Source organism: Pelobates fuscus, chromosome 4 (genome assembly GCF_036172605.1).
Source record: "Pelobates fuscus isolate aPelFus1 chromosome 4, aPelFus1.pri, whole genome shotgun sequence".
Classification (NCBI taxonomy): Eukaryota; Metazoa; Chordata; class Amphibia; order Anura; family Pelobatidae; genus Pelobates; species Pelobates fuscus.
In genome coordinates this window covers 23,196,833-23,215,090 of record NC_086320.1, presented here as the reverse complement: position 1 = coordinate 23,215,090, position 18,258 = coordinate 23,196,833, and positions in this window count along the sequence as shown.

Genomic DNA, 18,258 nt, shown 5'->3' with positions numbered 1-18,258 from the left:
CGGTCAGTGATCTCAGATCTCGTGGCCAGGTGCAAGGTCTCTTATGAATAGAACATTTCATTACTACTGTGTTCTCATGGCCTTCAAATTATACTATGTTGCGAGTTAGGGGAAAGTCAGCAGTTCCTGAGTTAGTCATGTCTTTATAGAAAATACAGTCTTTGTCCATTGTTAGATGTGCTGGGAAATTCTGTCATGTAATGTAGTTTTAAAATGGAGAAGTTAGGTTATGAGGACAAAATGGAGGAATGAAGAAGTCAGGTTAGGAGGACAAAATGGAGGATTTGTCACGGTATGAAGTTAAAATGGAGTTAGTACAATAATTCAATACAAGTACAATAAAGATTTTTAATAATTCTACATCAGTCCCCCCTATGAAATGTTAGATTCTAAGAGATAAAACTTTATTTGTTAGTACCAGAAGACGTGTTAACCCAAAGGCACAGAAACCCCGTGGCCGCTAGCTAGGTGTTAATGCAAAGTGCAAGTCTGTCCCTAGAGCTGACCCTAATAGGCTAACTCATCGTCAGCATGGCTCTCGAACACTTCACTCCCATGGGTGGCCCATGATGGCTTGCCCACCACTTCTCCACACGGGGTCTTTACCATTCACTGACAGATGCTGTCCCTAAGCTGGTCCCTTCCTAGAATTCTCGCACTTTATCAACAAAAGGGATAGTTTGCAGCGGTAAACAGGGTGAGTTGAGATCTTGGAAATCTTGGTCATCAACTTCGAGATGTGTGAAAGTGGGTGCTGCTTGGTCAACAGTCTTCATGAGGGATTTTCTCAGGCAAGGGAGGACACAACAAAAGAGAAGAGCAAAGATACAAAGAAAAATTAGTATTGCCATACCAATATGCATTAAGGCCTTTTGCCATCCTGTCATCCAACCAAACCATCTTTCCCAGGGATCTTTTATCCCAGAATTCCTTTTTAACTCTTCAGAAAGGTCATTTAATTTTTCTATGGCTAATGTAACTTTACCATTAGGGCCTGTGTTTTCTGGAATGTAAGTACAACATGTCATGGTGTCTGGCAAAATTTTACATACCCCTCCTTTTTCGGCTAGGATCATATTTAGGGCCATTCTATTCTGGAAGGCCATTTGGGATGTGGCCTGCAACTGTTCGGCCAATCCCTGGAGAGCATCTCTGGTATAATTAACAAAACGCTGTTGATTATAATAAATGTAATTTATCCAATTTAAATTCTTGTTTGTGGTAACTATGGCAAAAAGTGATTCAAATCCTGCAGCAACTTCATCTCTTGCTTTAAATTCATTGGGCACCCCCCTAGGCACCCCAATGGCATCAATATAAACATGAGGGTCAAAACTTCCCTTCACTGGGGCTTCGCGCTTAACCTTAGTGTGTCTGGACTCATGGGTAATGAGGTGTGTGTCAGAGATGATGTGTATGGGCATAATGGCTTTAGCCAAAGTACACTCCCCCCACCACTCCTTGTCCATCCTGGATCTTAGCTGTAAATCCCCACACAACCAGTAAATATCCCCCAATGACCTAGTGTGAAACTGCAACAAGTTCATGGAGACATTTCTGTAGGTAGCACAATACCCCTTGGAGAAGTTACCTAAGAATTTACCAATTCCATCATAATTAGCATAACAAGTGTAATTACCTTTATATACTGTAATACCATCTGGGGGTTTGACATCCTTGGTTAGGAGAGGATACTCCTTTGTCCATGCTATACATATGGACCTGTTGAAATCATAGTGATAGGCAAAAAGGCTCAAAACACATGCTTCTATATCTACTGGCAGGATTAAAGGCACAGTGCCCAGGTGAGGCCGGGCACCGCCACACACATAGCATGCAGTCTTATTATGCTTATTAGCATTATATTTCATCCATTCTAACCATAGATTTACATCATTAAAACCTGTTTCTGCGGCCATGGTATCTTCAAAGGTGGGGTTAGCAATGGCCATCATATCTTGAAAAGTCTGGATGTGTGGTTTTAATGGATTAGGGACCATATGAGTGGCCCCTTGCCACTCAGAAGAGTTGCACATATCTTTAAGGTAGAAATGCCCTAACTTATGGTAGGAACCCTTTTTCCAATACATTCCCATCACATATTGGTCTGCATCAGTTGGACTTGGATGCTCAATATTAAGAATTAATTTCATTGGTGTACCTCCCCCAGGCTTTCTCAAAGTCATTCTCTGGAGAAGGGATCTACCTTGATCATCTACTTTAGATAAGGCACTTTTTGGTTTGTAACCCCAGGCAGGCCCGGCATTCCATCCCGCCGCCCCCCAATGGTCACAATTGTGCCCCCATTGTCTGTCCACTACACAAACATATGGGTCCTTTGAATGAGGGATATCTCTATAGATACTCTGAATTTGTGATGTAGGGAACGGGCATTCTACAATATCACAATAATGAAAGGTATAGGTAGCCACATGGGTACATGATGAATTATACCAAAAGGTGTACCCACTAACATCCTTAGTAATGGCTACCTGCTGGGCTTTAATTGAGCTAATTAAGGAAATTATGTACCAGAGGTACATGCTTGTGCGGTATCTGCTTCCTCTGGGGCAGGAGACTTCTTGCAGTGGGAAGCGTGGATCCAATTTGGCCTGCCGGCCAATTTGACGGAGGTTGCGGTGATCAGGAGAACTTGGAATGGACCGTCAAATCTTGGTTCCAGGGTATTTTTCCGCACAAATTTCTTAACCAGAACCCAATCTCCGGGAAGCAGGCTGTGGGTACCTGTATCCAAATCGGGATCTGGAATTGAAGAGAAAACTTGGGCATGTATTTTGTTTAAGGCACTTGCAAGTTCAGTTACATAGTCTACTAAAACATCTGATTGGAGCTGCAACTGTTGCGGGAAATAACAACCTAGTCTGGGTGCTGTCCCAAATAGAATCTCATATGGGGATAATGAGTGCTTCCCTCTAGGTGTGTGCCTAACGCTGAATAAAGCTATTGACAGGCTTTCTGGCCAGGGCATCTTTGTTTCTTGTGACATTTTTAACATTCTGGCTTTTAAGGTGCCATTCATGCGCTCTACTTTACCACTACTTTGTGGGTGGTAAGGGGTGTGGAAAGCTAAGGTCACCCCTAGAGCAGTCCAAATTTCTTTAGTCACTGTCGCTGTAAAAGCTGGGCCTTGGTCACTTTCAATGACTTCTGGAAGTCCGAATCTACATACAATATCTGTAAGTAGGCGTTTTGCAGTTGTTTTTGCAGTGATATTGGCCACTGGGTAGGCTTCTGGCCAGCCTGAGAACATGTCCACTATTACTAGTGCATATTCATGAGGCCCACTCTTGGGCATTTGAATGTGATCAATTTGAATTCTCTGGAATGGGTACATGGGTTTCGCCAGGTGCTTTGAAGGCACTTTGATTGGTTTCCCTGGATTGCATTTTGCACAAATGACACAGGCCCTACAGAAGCTGTTGATCAATGTTGTAATTCCAGGTGCTTCATAATACTTCTGTATGAGGGCGGTCATTAAATCTTTCGACAGGTGTGCAGGCCTATGTGCCCATTGGACAACTGCTGGATATAAATTTCTTGGAAGGCAAAATTTGAAGTTGTTGTAATAAATTCCATCCTTTAGGATAGCTCCTTTCTTCTTCCATTTCTGGATTTCTTCAGGGGTGATTGCAGCTTGCTGTTCTCGCAAAATTCTTAAATCGGTGGGAAGGGTTTGCAGAGCAAAAACAGGAACTTCTTCTTCTTGTCCGGACACTTCTTCATCCACTTCCTGCAAATCTCTGGCCGCTTGCTTAGCGGCCTGATCAGCCAAATGGTTGCCCTTTGCTTCATCTGTATCCAACTTCCCATGTGCCTTAACTTTCAAAACGGCCACTTCTTCAGGGAGTAGGAGGGCATCCATCAGATCCTTAATTGCAGAGCTATGTTTAACTGGTGTACCGGCGGTGGTAAGAAATCCTCTTGTCTTCCAAATAAGGCCGAAGTCATGTGCCACACCCAGAGCATATCTTGAATCTGTATAGATGTTGGCACGTTTTCCTTCGGAAATTTTGCATGCTGAAGTCAGAGCTTGTAATTCAGCTTCTTGCGCAGACATTGCTGGCGGTAAAGATGATGATTTGATAACTTCATCTGTTGTGGTTACGGCATATCCTGTATGGTATCTTCTTTCTTCATCAGCATATCTTGAGCCGTCCACAAACAGGGTAAAATCTGGATCTGGTAATGGGTTCTCATGCACAGTTGGTAAGTGCACTGTCTCCATTTTCATCTGTTCAAAACAGTCATGAGGTGTTTCTGGGTCATAATCATTCACTATGACCAGATCTTGGAATTCTTTTTCCAGGAAATGGCGTGGCCATGCTTCCAGAAGGTCAGTTGTTGGGTATTTGACAATACCATTTTCCTGTAGCTGTGTTTCATCCATGGTGGCCCATAACTTTGCCATGGGCCCAAGATCATTCCATGACCTTGTTTTCAACTTGGTAACAGGAATATGTGGGATAGCAGTATCCCAATGGCGGTAGAGGTAGTTGAGTTCTTGAGGTAGTTGGATCAGAACCATGCTATTTCCTTCAGAGTCACAATAGAAATTTTGAGCAGTGAGCTTCACATCAATCCAGTGGTAAAGCTTATCTTCATAGCAAGGTTCAGGGGTAATGTTTGGCTTGTACCACATGGTATAGAAGGCGTAATCCGGGCCTTCACATAAAGGTGTATCTTCTTCATGAAATGTTAGGTTTGGATGCATTCTCTTGATGCACCCGCAGAGAAGGTAGATGTAGGTTTCATCCAGGATAAACCCATAGTAGATACCACCCTCAGGGAGTGGAAGAAGAGTGGATGGGTTAAGAACTTGACATCTTTGTATAGAAATGTTGTCAGGTAGAAGAAGATGACATTGCAGGCGCAAGTGTCTAGCAGGGGACACGTGCTTGAGCTGGACTTGGTTGATAATGGCAGAGATGTCATGAGGGGCCAAAACAACCAGAGGGTGGCCAAGGACCAGATCCGAAGTTCTTTCAATGAGTTCTCTCGCAGCAAAAACAGCACGAAGGAGTCCCTCTGGCCACAATGTCCAGTTGACATGAGAAATATCCAATAGGCCTCTGGCGGCCTCTTAAGTCATTAGTTTGGGTAAGAACCCCTGTTGCATGGCCTTGTCTTTCAGAGACAAACAATTTGAAAGGTTTTGTATAGTCTGGTAGGCCCAAGGCAGGGGCAGAAGCAATTGCACGTTTAAGAGATTTGAAGTTATCCAGAGCTTCATTGGTCAGACAGAATGGGTCTGACTTGAGTGCATCATAGAGAGGTTGCATAAGCAGAGAGGCTTCTGGGATCCATGCTCTGCAGTAAGAAATGAGGCCTAAGAAGGCATGAAGAGATTTTGAAGTCCTTGGAGGTGGGATATCCAGTACTGCTCTTACCCGGTCCCGAGTAAGATGTCTGGTACCTTGAGATAGGCAATGTCCAAGGAAAATTACTGAGGGTTGGCAGAATTGCAGCTTGATAAGTGAAGCTTTGCATCCTTGTTCTGCCAAATAGCAAAGGAGACTAATTGAACACTTTTCAGTAGTGGGTATGTCATCTCCACAGAGCAGTAAATCATCCACATACTGGAGCAAAACAACTTCTGGGTGTTCAGCTTGCCATGGGTCAAGAATGGTGCCCATGGCTTTTGCAAATTGACTTGGTGAATTTTGTGCCCCTTGAGGCATAACAGTCCAGGTATACTGTTGCATTTCATGGGTGAAGGCAAACAGGTATTGACAAGATGGGTCCAGTGGGACACTGAAAAAGGCATTAGCCAGGTCAATGACTGTGAAAAACTTTGCAGATGGTGGGACTCCAGAGAGCAGAGTGTGAGGGTTTGGTACAAGAGGGGTGTCCAGGACAGTGGCTTCATTAACGGCACGGAGATCCTGAACCATCCTGTACTTCTCTGGCTCACCTTTTGGAGTTTTATTTTTCACAGGAAATAATGGAGTATTGCATTCAGATTTACATTTCACTAGAGCACCCTTCTCCAAGAGTGCTTTGATTTGCATAGAAATGGCTGCAGCCTGTGCTGGTTTTAAAGGATATTGTGGTTTTCTTGGTAACTTAGCTCCTGGAATAAGCTTTACCAACACAGGGGGGACATTTAGGTGACCTATGTCCTCTGGGCCTGAGGACCATAATTTAGCAGGCACTTGTGTTTTTAACACGTCTGGGAAATTGGACCTCAGTTCTGCTGCTTCCCCACGGGGACCTTCTAAATGCAGCATCAGAGGTAAGGAGCACAAGGCTGAGGTGTCTGATTCAGATAGAGGTGTAGACATTTCTACCTGTCCATCTGGAGTGAAGGTGATAGAGGCCTGTAGGCGTGAGAGAACATCAGCACCTAACAGGTTAATTGGGCATGTGGAGGATACCACAAAACGAGCAAGCAGGCTAGAGCCAACTCGTAGTGGAGTTGTTAAAGGGCTGTGTCTTGGCTGGCCATCCACTCCAACACAAGAGACATCAATATTGGACAGAAAAGATGGGTCTGGCAGGTCTTGTTCTCGCAGAACACTACGGGTTGCACCTGTGTCAACAAGAAATGTGGTTGGTTGGCCCTCAATGGGTAAAGTCACTGTAGCAAGTGGCCCCCCCTTATCCCCTGTAGACACTGCCATGACAGGGGTTAATGACACAGGCTTGCCAATTTCCTAATCGTCTGGTTCCTCAACTATTGGAACCTGTTGAGTGGCTTTGGGAGCCGGGGCAGGCTTGGACGGCTTTCTGGGCTCTCTTGGCTCTCTTTTAGGCTCTGGGCAGTCACTTCTAAAGTGTCCCTTGGCTCCACAATTGAAGCAATGTACATCCTCAGGTTTGGTGCCTTTTGGGACAGGGGTGGAGCGGGACACCATGAGAGGGGCTGAGGTGGGTCTTCTTGGGGTCTGGGCAGATTCCAGACCTCTAGCAACTAAAAGTAAAGTATCCAGAGGAACAACCTTATATTCAGGGCGTGCAGCAATGATTCCCTTACGTATGGAGTCTTTAACACCTTGGACAAATGCACCGGACAGCATTTGTGAATGGATTTTGTCAGTAAGATCAAACCCCAAATCTGTAAACATTTGATACAGTCTTGCATGAAACCTTTCCACTGATTCACCTTTATCTTGTATAACATCAGTAAGGCCAGCAGCCTGATCTGCAAGCTTGTCCTTAGCCCATTCTCTTAACTGGTTGCAAAAAGTCACTCCGGAGGGGTAATCAACATCACTGGAGAGCAGATCTGTACTGAGGTGGTGGGCCATGCTGGGCCAATATGCATCCCCTGCTTTGATTGCACAAATGCTCAGCAAATCACGCCATGCGGCGGAATAAGTCTTTTGAATTTGAACTATCCCTCGGTAAAAAGGCATAGGCTGCTTTTCTGGGTCAGGGAGTGCCTTCATTAAAGCACTAGCTTGAGTGGGGTTAAAAGCAACATACTTAGGAGGGGCCCGTTCTCCCCGACCCTTGTGTCCGAAGGGATCATCGATAGAACGATGAGCTGAAGCTCCTACGGCTTCCGATGAGACCTGGGATACCCTGTCATCCTCTTCCTCATCTATTTCTACGATTTGGGCCCTCCTGCGTGAGGGGCCCGCTTGAGGTGTCAGGACCGGGGGTTGAGAGGGAGCCCCAGATGCAGGGGTGGCTAGCGAATCATAGCCTAGGTAGTCACCGGGGAGTACAGGCATCAGGGCTGAATGACTGGGGGCCGCCATATTGGGGGCGTGAAAGGAAGCTGCATTGGGGTTAAGGGAAGAAGTGGCGGCCATGTTTGATGTGGGCACATCCGGGGCAGACTGTGCCGTACTGGGCATGACCGGAACCTGGGGATTGGCTTGGGGAAGGGGGTGCGGATAATTTGGATAGGGCAGGGCCATGGGATACGGGAATGGGTATGGCCAGGCTGGGGAGGGCAGGAGAGTTGGGTGGGGATTCACAGTTAAGGAGGTGGGATATTGGACTGGGGTGGAGACGGTTACGGGAGGGGACGGAGAGGGATTGGTAGGGGTGGGTGCAGAAGGAGGAGCCGGAGCAAGGGTGGAGGAGGTAGTTAGCTGGGCGGTTGAAGAGGGGAGGGGATTATTGACGGAGAGAGAATGCAGGGAAGAAATGGCAGATGAAATGTTAGGGTTAGGTACAGGAGGTAGCGTAGGGATGGATGTGGATGATGGGAATGTTAGAGACGGGGAAGGGGAAAAGAAAGATCCATCAGAATTCAGGACCGGGCAGACAGGGGAGGTGACGGGGTGGGCTTCGGGAGGATTGGGGGTGGGGAACATAGTCAGCTGGTTATCACCTATTGCTGACTGAACCTTGGGAATGGACAATCCCTGGGCGCCATTTTGGGGCCCTGGCTGAGGAAACACCCCAGCAACACAATTATTATGATACACAAACAATTTCACACCTGTGTGATTTATTTCTTCCTCAACCCAACCTTCTTGCTGAATAGCCTTCACTACTCTGTACCATGCTTCAGCAGTCTTTAATAAATCATTATCTGTAAGCTTGCCTTTCTTCTCTGTCAGTAATCTACGCCAGCTTTCTGGTTGTAATCTACCACATGAAGGCACAGCAATTTTACACACTTTCGCAATTCTTTCAACACCTTTAACCATTTCCTCTCCCTCTCTGTCTTCAACTAAATCACATGCGAGCCAGCCCCTACCGGGCTTACTCAATTCCTGTCCCATATTCCCCCTCCCCCCTATACCAGCGTCCTAGATATAGGGATAGAAAAGGAAAAAGGAACAAGAGCGTCTACAATGCTCGACTGCCACTCAAGGAAAAGGGTGGGTCCCTCCCCTCAAGTGCGTCCTCAAGTGCGTCTTCCCAAAACGTAGACTAGTCACTGAATCCGCCTACCCGAGGTGGTAGACACGGATTGGAGCGAGGTGAGAAGTGTGTGACCAATCACTTCTCTATCAAGAGAAATAGGAGTGGATAGAATAATAATATAGGAAGTGTAGAAAAGGGAAAAGGCAAGGAAAAATCCTTAGAGACAGACACAGGAGTTTAAATAACTCCTAATTACACAAACAAGACAACAGTACAATTGAAATACAGTGCATGCATCACAGTTCAAATAAAATCAACAGTAAACCTTTCCTTTACTCGTGTGCTTACTCCAAAGTCACCTCCCTCAATCCCGTAGTGCCCCTATAAAACCCACTTATAGGTCTCACTACCACGTGGTGCGGGAGACAAGCAATGCCTGCCTGAATCCCCCCGCCACAAATAAAAGAAAATTGGAATTCCACCAGCCTCAGCGCTCGAAGCTGTGGGTTACCACCTCTCTGCAAGCAGAGTTACGTGCACAATGACGCTAGCTAGGCTATCAAGGTGACACAAGAAGGATCACAGGAAATTATGAGTCTACACAAAATCCACAGTTCCAACACTCCTCTTTTTCCTTACAGCCACAGCCACGAGGCTCCTAAAAGAGGTAAACAGGCAAAGAAGACCCCCAGGAAAACTTCCACAGGTCAACCCCCCTTTTTCCTTACAGCCACAGACCCGTGGCCCCTAAAAGGAGTAAAACAGGCAACAGGACTCCAGGCAAATCCCCCGGGTCCACCCCCCCTTTTAACCCAAAAAGGGGGTAAGCAAGCAAACAGTCAAAACAGAGAACCCCAGGCAAGACCCCTGCAGGTCCACCCCCTTTTATCCCAAAAAGGGGAAAACAGGCAAAACAGAGAACCCCAGGCAAAACCCCCGCAGGTCCACCCCCCTTTATCTCAAAAAGGGGAAAACAGGCGAAACAGAGAACCCCAGGCAAAACCCCCGCAGGTCCACCCCCCTTTATCTCAAAAAGGGGAAACAGGCAAACAATTCAAACACACCCAGGCAACAGATAGACTAAATGCAGGTAAACAAGTGAGTAACGAGACACCGGGCAAGATTTTACCTGTCTTTGATGTCCTCCCGGGAAGCAGTCACAGACACGTGGACGGGTCAATCAAAGGGGCCGGAACATACCGGTGGCTCTGCAGAAGTCTCTACCGTGTACCTGGAGGTGATCAATCTCCTTTCCTTCCCCCCGGATTCCTCCGTCCAACTGCGTCTTCCTTAGGACGGCTCACCGGCCGGACATAGCCCGATGCCCCACGTTGGGCGCCAAGTTTGTTATGGTACTTTTTAGCAGTAAACCAAAATGTTTAAATGTCTATCTGTTCCTGTCCAAATTAAGAAAATTGAATTGCGTATATACGCTGAAGTAATTAAGTCTGACACACGGAGTTCAGGTTAAAATAACTTCGAGAAAATGTATTGGCAAGTGAAGCAAAGCGGGCGCGCAGGCCCTTTTAAGAGGCATTTTACGTCATCATTGATTATCAATATATTAGTGAATAAACATCATTAATTGGGTTAATTGTTAAGTGTCTGAATTAGTGTCCACCTATCGGTATAGTTAATTGGCTCAAAAACTAAGTGGTTAGTCCCGTGCCCACCCACCAAGAGGTGGTATTCTTTTGGACACGGGTGGGGACAAGGGGGTCTGGAGCGTCATTTTACACGGTCAGTGATCTCAGATCTCGTGGCCAGGTGCAAGGTCTCTTATGAATAGAACATTTCATTACTACTGTGTTCTCATGGCCTTCAAATTATACTATGTTGCGAGTTAGGGGAAAGTCAGCAGTTCCTGAGTTAGTCATGTCTTTATAGAAAATACAGTCTTTGTCCATTGTTAGATGTGCTGGGAAATTCTGTCATGTAATGTAGTTTTAAAATGGAGAAGTTAGGTTATGAGGACAAAATGGAGGAATGAAGAAGTCAGGTTAGGAGGACAAAATGGAGGATTTGTCACGGTATGAAGTTAAAATGGAGTTAGTACAATAATTCAATACAAGTACAATAAAGATTTTTAATAATTCTACATCAAGGACAGAACTCACAATAGTATGGAGAAAGGAGATAAAGTTACTAAAATCATAGTGTGGTGGAATCTCGGTAAAAATAAATTTAGTAGGCCGAGATTACCACGTGGCATGTGTACGTGCATATGCTGACGTATCGATCAGTTGGTTGCACGAGGCAAGATACGATCAGTAGTGTACGGAGCATGTGCAAGAATACAGGATATAGTATTCCCCCTCCTCCATTGTGCTGGACAAGCCATGCGGTCAAACAGGAAGTTAATTCTTATTTGTGTTGATTGGTTAAGAGAATGTGCGGGTGGAGCTTAATATGGGAGGAGTTATATGCCTATATAAGGAGCCTGCACTATTGTCCGGGGCTCAGAATTTGCTGTATTTTGGTGACGCTAGTCCCTCTGAGTCCCGATCGGTGATCCAATAAAGAATCTCTTCCTTCCTGAAGAAACCTGTGTCCATCTCTCTGTGCTTGGCTTCCGTCAGTTTCTCTGGTATCATTTGGTGCATTGGCCGGGAAGCTCATCGTTCAACGGTAGCTGAGAGGCAGAGGCGTGAGACGGTCTATCTTTGCCCACGTTCTCTACGGCTGCACCCCTGAACTTCTGCGTGGACCTCCCTTCGTCTCGGCGCCACTGGTCTGTTGTCCAGGAGATCATCGGCCTCTACGTGAGAAGTGCTGGGGTGTCCCCGTCGATGAGTGTGAACTCAGGTTCAGGAACGAGGAGGTAAGACAACTGCTGTTTTAGACGGCAGGACCCGCTAGGGGTATACCGATTGTGCGGTAGGCCCAAAGGGGTTTTTGAATCTGTATCTGCCCCCTCTGTCGGAGGGAAGGAGCGAAGGCGCACCGCTCGATCGAACGCTCTTTAGTCAGACCGTTTGATTTGGTTAGTCAGGCGGGGTCCTGGTGTAAATAGCCCTAGCCGGACACCGGTGTCTTGTCTAGACTAGCGTTCTAGGGTGTATATTACGTTCGCTAGGTCGGAGGGACCGGGAGACTAAGCGGCGCCTGTGTAAATTCGGTTCGCTAGTTCTCATCCTATCTGGGCTAAGTGGGAAGGCGTGTAAATTTGGAACCCACTAGACTTTTGATAGTACGACTAAGAGGCGCCTGTGTAAATTCGGTTCTCTAGCTCGTTGTATAGTGCGACTAAGAGGCGCCTGTGTAAATTTGGTTCTCTAGCTCGCTATATATGTGGTGATTGGGCAGTGTGGCTAACCAAAACGGGTGTATATAGTTTTAGGTAGTCCATTCAAGGTACTGGCCAATAGTTTAGTTGGGAATTGTAAATGTGTTAACGATTGTTTTAGTAAAGTGTATATCTTGTTAGATAGCGCGAGCTCAGCCGTCTAGCGAGAGTGTTAATAGTGTGTTGCTGTATTATAGTGCACGGTACCATAACCCTGTATATTTACTGACATTGTATAATAAGTACTAATCATTGTCGTCAATTGCATGTTTTAACACCATAACCACTAATAATTGTATTGTGACCTTAACTTGTACTTTGACCTATGCTAACCGTACTGTAACCGCTATTTGTAAAAGACGATGTTACTGGGGTGTGTTATAGACGGGTAATTCGTATATAGAGAATTATAGCGTGGGTGACTGTATAGTTACGCCAAAGGGCATAATATTGATTATATAGTGACTGGTGTAGCAGCTGTGTGTGTACGGGAATTCCCTGAGTGTTTATTGTTATTGTGTACGTTTCACTTGGTAACCGTACCACGTGGTGCTGTTGCCAGAGGAAACGGGTGTGACTGTTGAATAGTACGCGTGTATAGTAATCGTTGTCGACGACGTTCCATTGTTAAATATGGGTGCGTCGCAGTCAACGATTCCGGATCCCTTAGGATGTATGGTTAAGAATTTTAAAAAGGGATTCAAGGTTTGTGATTTTGGGGTTAAGATGTCTTCTGTGCGTTTAGTTACTTTGTGCACTAGGGAGTGGCCTACTTTGGTTGCGGCATGGCCGCCACGTGGCAGTTTGAATCCAACTCTGGTACAGCGCTTACACGTGGCTGTATCAGGTAGGCCTGAACTTTACGGCCAGTTTCCTTATATTGACTGTTGGAGACAGGCCGTAAATGACTCGCCAAAATGGCTCCAGACATGCCACGAGGAGCAGTGTCGCCTCATGGTAGCTAGGACTTGTTCGTCCACTAGGACTGGTGTTAGGCCCATTTTGGACACGCCCCCTGAGTCCGAGATCCCTTTGCCGCCCCCTTACTTTCCGTTAAGAGGAAGTGACGCAAACGCAGGAAGTCCTGCACCCCTCCCCTCATTACCCTCATCCACTTCCGCTTCCTCCTCCAGTACAGGATCCACACCCCCTCGTACTAAATCTCCCCTTCCGGAACCAGAACCCACCCCCATTAGAAACGAATATCCTGATTTGGCGCCACTTCAGACTTCCGGTCAAGCTTCATCTAGCTCGGCCCGAAGTGTTTTATTTACGACCTTTTCCCAAAACCAACCTCCCACATCCCCATACCCTATCTCTCCCCGACCGGAACCCATGACTGACGCCTCCCTACGTAGCCCCATCCAAACCCGACAGTTGACTGGTGCCCAACAATTAAAGCACTATCAGATGCCTCTTCGCCTAAATCCCGGGTCAGCTTATATCGATGCCGCAGGTCAAATGGCACACGCTGACCCAGTCTTCGTATATGTCCCATTTACCACTACCGACCTTTTAAACTGGAAGACCCATAATTCCTCGTATACTGAGAAACCACAAGCCATGACTGATCTGTTCACCTCAATAGTACAGACGCATAATCCGACATGGGCTGATTGCCAGCAGTTACTAATGACTTTATTTAACAATGAGGAAAGGACAAGAATAAATCAAGCAGCCATTAAAGCACTAGAGGATAGAGCCCGTGCTTTGAACCAAGCTAATCCAGCAGCATGGGCCGCAACACATTATCCCAACACTGATCCCGATTGGAACGTAAATGGTGCTGATATGGTTCAACTCAGAGCCTATAGAGACGCTATAATTGCTGGCATGAAAGCCGGAGGAAAGAAAGCCATTAACATGTCGAAGACAGTTGAGGTGATTCAGAAAAGCGATGAAGCGCCCAGTGTCTTTTATGACCGATTATTGGAGGCATACCGCTTGTATACCCCCTTTAATCCGGAAGACGCAGATAATTCCCGAATGGTTAACTCCGCCTTTGTCAGCCAAGCTTACGGAGATATTAAGCGCAAGCTACAAAAGTTAGAAGGGTTTGCAGGTATGTCCATCACCCAACTAATGGAGGTAGCAAATAAGGTCTATATGAACAGGGATACAGAAAATAAGAAAGAGGAAGAGCGCAAGATGCGTAAAAAGGCTGATATGCTAGCGGTAGCAATCGCAGGCGTAGATAAACGGGGCCCAGATAGAGGCAATAATAGATGGAGTAGGGAGCCTTTGAGTAGGGATCAGTGCGCGTATTGCAAGGAAGAAGGGCATTGGAGGAACGAATGTCCGCAAAGAGAGCAGTACGAGAGAGACCTACCCAGGGCAGGCTACGGAAACTTTAGAGGCAGAGCGAGAGGTAGAGGAGGTCCCGGAGGGAGTAATGGTTATAGAGGGAGTAATGGGAACAGAGGAAGTGTTAGGGAAGACAGGTATATTCCAGCAGCGCAAAGGTCCCGCGATAGAGAAGGTAGGGACTTCGTAGGATTGGCTGACACGGTCATGGAGGACTATTGATACCGACCGGGCTCCATCCCCCTTGGTCGAGCGGAGCCTATGGTCGATGTATCAATAGGGGGGAAAAGGAGTGCATTCATGATCGACACTGGTGCTGAACATTCAGTGGTGACTAATCTAGTTGCTCCTCCATCTGGAAGGACTATTACTGTGATAGGAGCAACTGGAAGAAGTGCTGAAAGACCGGTTCTTAAAAGTCGACTCTGTACATTGGGAGGCCACGTAGTAAAACACAAATTCCTTTATATGCCTGAATGTCCAGTCCAATTGCTGGGACGTGATATGCTATCAAAATTACAAGCGCAGATTACGTTCCTACCAAATGGAACAACATCTTTGAAGTTTAATGGACCTTCAGGTATTATGACTTTATCCGTACCAAAGGAAGAAGAGTGGCGACTTTATACAGTGTTGACTAGCCAAAACCCTAGGAGTGATGAGACATTGTTTAACATACCAGGAGTTTGGGCAGAGAACAACCCACCAGGACTGGCCCGCAATATTCCACCAATAAAAATTGAACTGAAACATGGGGTTTATCCAGTGAGCCTAAGACAATACCACATCCCACAGAAGGCTAAGAAGAACATCCAATCCTATCTGGATAAGTTCATACGGTATGGTATCCTAAAATTCTGTACTTCCCCCTGGAACACCCCATTGCTGCCTGTTCAAAAGCCCGGTACAGATGAGTATCGACCTGTGCAGGACTTAAGAGCAGTCAATGATGCGGTTGTTAGTATACATCCAGTCGTACCCAATCCATATAACCTGCTTGCTTTAATTCCGGGCGGGGCTACTTACTTCACAGTCTTAGATCTCAAAGATGCCTTCTTTTGCCTCCGAATTGCCGCAGAAAGTCAATGTATTTTCGCTTTTCAATGGGAGAACGCTGTAACGGGCTCAAAACGCCAAATGACTTGGACAAGACTGCCCCAAGGGTTTAAAAATTCACCTACCCTATTTGGCTCAGCCCTAAGTCAAGATCTACTGGATTTCGAGTCCATCCCAGGAGAGTGTGTCTTGTTACAATATGTAGATGACTTGTTGATAGCAGCAGTTACAAAAGAAAAATGTCAGCAAGCAACGCACGATCTACTACACATTCTCTGGAAGGCAGGATACAAGGTGTCTAGAAAGAAGGCTCAGTTGTGTTTGCCAACTGTCAAGTATCTGGGATTCCATATCTCTGAAGGTCAAAGGATTATGGGGCCAGAGAGAAAAGAAGCTGTCTGCCAAATACCAATACCCAAGAATAGAAGACAAGTGCGAGAATTCTTGGGGGCAGCAGGCTTCTGTAGGATATGGATTCCCAGCTATGCGATACTAGCAAAACCTCTGTACGCAGCTATCAAAGGTACAGAGCACGACCCCTTCTTATGGACCCAAGAACAGCAAACGGCATTTGAAGATGTGAAGAAGGCTTTGATGAGTGCCCCAGCATTAGGTCTACCTGATCACACACGACCATTCTACTTATATGTACACGAGCAAAGAAGAATGGCTGTGGGAGTATTGACACAGTACTTGGGATCATGGCAAAGACCTGTTGCCTACATGTCTAAGCAATTGGATGCAGTGGCCAGCGGACTTCCACCTTGTCTGAGAGCCGTAGCTGCAGCCGCCCTGCTAGTAGCTGAAGCCGATAAACTCACTCTGGGTCAAGAACTTTATGTACGAGTCCCACATGCAGTACAGACGTTGTTGGATTACAAAGGAAATCATTGGTTTAGTAACAGCCGTATGACCAAGTATCAAGCAATGTTGTGTGAAAACCCAAGAGTGCATTTAGAGACTGTAAACACCTTAAATCCAGCTACCCTTTTGCCACAACCTACTGAAAGTCAACATGATTGTTTGGAAGTAATGGATGAAGTATTCTCAAGTAGACCAGATCTTCGTGATTTTCCCATCCAGAACCCCGATGTTCAATATTATACCGACGGCAGTAGTTATGTAAAAGAAGGGATCCGCTATGCAGGATATGCAGTGACAACAATAGACAAGGTGATAGAAGCTCGGCCACTGGCGAAAGGAACATCAGCACAAAAGGCAGAATGAATAGCACTAACACGAGCGTTACAATTGGCTGAAGGTTTAAGAGTGAATATCTATACGGACTCTAAGTATGCGTTCTTAACCACTCATGCCCACGGAGCTTTGTATAAAGAAAGAGGACTACTGAATTCAGAAGGCAAAGAAATCAAATACGCAGCTGAAATCCTACGACTATTGGAAGCAGTGTGGGAGCCGAAAGAAGTCGGTATCATACATTGTCGAGCGCATCTGAGAGGAGATGGTGATGTAACCAAGGGAAATCGGATGGCAGATAGTGCAGCTAAGCGTGCTGCTGAATCAGGAAGACAGGAGTATGTGGGGCATATAGCTGCTCTAATACCAACCCCACTGTCTCAATGGACTCCAGTTTATACAACTCAAGAAGAGGAGTGGTTAAAGACTGAACCGGGAAAGTATCTGGAGAACAAGTGGTATCAGCTAGAAGATGGAAGAATAGTTATACCAGCATCGCTAGCGGTAGAAATTGTCCAAAATTATCACAACGGGACACATTCTGGGAGAGACAGTACTGAAGAATCTCTCAGGAAACATTTCTACATACCAAGATTGTCCAACTTGACTCAGGCCATTGTACGCAGATGTGTAACGTGTGCTAAGAATAATGCAAGACAAGGACCAGTAAAGCCACCAGGAGTCCAGTTTATGGGGGGACTCCCCATGTCCGATCTACAAATAGACTTTACAGTGATGCCTAAATCGGGTGGACATCGTTACCTGCTGGTAATTGTGTGCACCTATTCAGGCTGGGTAGAAGCATGTCCTACTCGTACAGAGAAAGCAGGAGAAGTTGTGAGATTCCTGCTACGAGAAATAATACCCCGATATGGACTACCCTGTTCTATAGGATCGGACAATGGTCCAGCTTTTGTTCACCAGTGCCTACAACAACTGACTCATATGCTTGGTATAAAGTGGAGGCTTCATACTGCATATAGACCCCAGAGTTCTGGTAAGGTAGAGAGAATGAATAGAACTATAAAGAACCAGTTGGCTAAAATGTGTCAGGAAACCCAACTTAAGTGGAACGTTCTCTTACCTATAGCTCTATTGCGAATCCGCAGTACCCCTACCAGAAGGATGGGCCTCTCTCCTTTTGAAATTATGTATGGGCGACCACCTCCCGTACTTGGTAACTTAAGGGGGACTTGAGTCAGTTGGGAGAAGGAATTACCCGGCAGCAGGTTGTAGAGTTGGGTAAGACTATGGAGGAGGTACAGAAATGGGTACAAGATAGATTACCTGTGAATATTTATCCCCCTGTTCATAATTATCATCCAGGAGACCAAGTGTGGATTAAAGAGTGGAATAATGTACCGTTAGGGCCCAAGTGGAGAGGTCCTTATGTTGTTCTTTTGTCTACCCCTACAGCGATAAAAGTAGCAGAAGTGACTCCGTGGATACATCACTCCAGGGTTAAACCAGCAGCAGTCGATTCTTGGCAAGTTACAGCAGATCCAGAGAATCCCTGCAAGATCCGGTTGAAACGCACTACTCAGTCGGAGTAACGAGGAATTATTGTGGATTACAAATTTTATTGTTACAGGTGTGAGTGAGAAGGCCATAATAAAGCCTGTCCGCTT